General features: G+C 36.8%; 1 protein-coding gene across 2 annotated transcripts in view; it reads left to right on the forward strand.

The window, feature by feature from the left end:
- Positions 1 to 2500, forward strand: part of LOC113807774 (glutamate receptor U1) — a 27991-nt gene that overhangs the window by 4033 nt on the left and 21458 nt on the right. The gene's annotated exons all lie outside the window — the stretch shown is intronic.

Consider the following 2500-nt stretch of genomic DNA (forward strand, 5'->3'; position numbering starts at 1 on the left):
CTAAGCATACATTATTGAACAACATTCAAAGAAAAAACAATGCACGATAATTACTTCACACATACCCTTTAATAATTTGTTATTGGGAAGAGCTTCAAATAAGGTATCTTTTGGTGACTGGGACTATTCACATAACCCTAGAAAGAGACTGGGATCCATGCAGAGTATTCTTGTTTCTGGAAGAAATGTATGAGAGATTATTTTCCCACATAACTAATTCGTCAAAAATGGCATGTTCAGAGGAGGAACTTACAAGTGGGTGACATAGTTTTAGTTCAAGTTAGCTCAGGTGGTAATTGCAAACTCAAGGTGTGATGGAAAGTTGAGGGATGTTATGATACGGTGTAAGATAACAAAACCCGGTTCTGATTTTAATGGCCAAAATGATAGTGTAACCAAGAGGTCTGCACACAAGTTGGTTGTGATTTTACCTGTGGAAGAACAAGGTTGTTAATGATTATATGAATGCTGGGGGGGGGGGTGTATTGTAAATATGTTGAGAAAAGGAAATTATTGCTGCTTTTGCTGTGGTTCTCGTGTATGAATTTTGTAGTAATTGTGGTTTGATAATGGTTCATCATTACACACACACACACACACAATTTGTTTCAAATTTTGAATATTAGACTGTATGATTTGATTATTTGCAATTTCATTAAGATGATCCTGAGTATTTGTATAATAAGAAATTTGCTTTTTGGATAGGGTTTGGTATCATTTTTATTGATTTGTATGACTTTTACAGGTCGAAACCTTTTTGGTGGATAAATTGTTTAACGTCAGAAGGCATTTCATTAACTGGGCGATTCAATCATCACCATCACCATCATAACTGATCACCTGATTTTTTTATCATCATCATTATTATGATTTTCATCATCATTATCATTATTATTTTATCATCATCAGCGTTATCATCATCATCATTATTATTGGTATTGTAGTAATGATTAATATTGTTATCATCATTATCGTCATTATTATCGTTATAATCATCATCATCATCATTATCATTGTGATCATCTTCATTAGATACAGCTTTTGTAAGAATCGTACTCTACATACACAGATGAAAAGAGATACATGCTTCAAAATTCACACATTATTTCACATGCTGCATCTGTGCGTGTGCGCAACTTCGATATATGGCAGCGTGAAATATTGCAAAGTAGTTCACATTATTTCCCACTTTCCAGCAAGTATACCATAACTTGCTGCATTTTAAGGAAGAAAAGTACCGCATGAGAATATCGCCTTGGTTATGGTAGGTACTTTAAATAAATGGTGGCGCTAAAGTTATTGGCGTTGGAGTTTCCAACTAGTATTATGTCCCTTTATTTTAGGTCTGCCTAGAAGCCACGCCCTTCTTGTGCAGGGAGGATGGTGATTGGTTGATTTGCTGTCGTTTGGTCATTCATATTTCGGAGTGTGGTCGTAGTTTGGTAATCAGGTCTGTTTGTATATTAATGCTGCAGATTGGAAACGTAAAAGTTGAAATGACCCTAAACCATTAGCACTTATAAGAGGGTTTTCCGTGCAAAAGAAGGTTCCCATCGTTTTTGTTTTGGTTTTGTTTGTTACTACTAATGGTTTACGAAGATTTATATTTTTTGCTCCCAATTTTGAACTGATACAGATGCACAGGTTTAATTACAAGCCAAGGACACGCGTAGTTTGAACAGGCTGACAGTGACACAAAAATTGCAAACGAATAAATAAACTTCCCAGCTTTTAGAAAAGGGGCGTGGCTTCTGGGCAAAGACAATGTGCGGCGGTGATTCTATTAGACCTAAAAGCGCGGTGGCCGAGTGGTTAGAGCATCGGACTTTGGATTCGTCGACAAATCCATGTTCGAGGGTTCGAGTCCCCCAACTGGCGCTTTGTTCCCATAGGCAAAGAAATTTTCCTTGATTACCCATTGTAAAAGCCACCTGGGAGGCAAGCCAGCATTTGTGAGTGTCAAGGGAGGGCATCCGACTGTAAAACCCCATGCCAAAGCCACTATGGAATGAGCCGTAATAGGAAAATCAATGGAGGCGGCTCCATCCATAACAGCAACCCCATATATAAATGGAAGAAAGCTGAGAAGTTCCGCGGAAGAGCTGCCTGTACACGTCACTGAACAAATTTGTTCTATCGAATCAGAATGAATGAAATACTGAATTGGTATTTGTCGAATGTGTGAGGGTGCAAAGTGAAACCAGTAATTACGTATAGTTGTTGCGGGTAAAAGAATATAATTGGTGTCGGTCAATATGACATTTCGCCGTAGAACCGAATGTGTCATCGTTATGCCAACACTGTCTAAATACTCCCAGGGGGTTGTATTCCGCCTAGCAACAGCATATGCGAAGAAAGAGAGCCACAAATTTATTACTCTATTCTATTATTGTTCAACAAATATACACATATATTTCTATATAGAATTCATACATATCTAGCATATGTGTTTATTAAATGAATATATATATATATATATATATATATATATATATATATA

Source organism: Penaeus vannamei, chromosome 3, assembly GCF_042767895.1.
Source record: "Penaeus vannamei isolate JL-2024 chromosome 3, ASM4276789v1, whole genome shotgun sequence".
NCBI classification, from domain to species: Eukaryota; Metazoa; Arthropoda; class Malacostraca; order Decapoda; family Penaeidae; genus Penaeus; species Penaeus vannamei.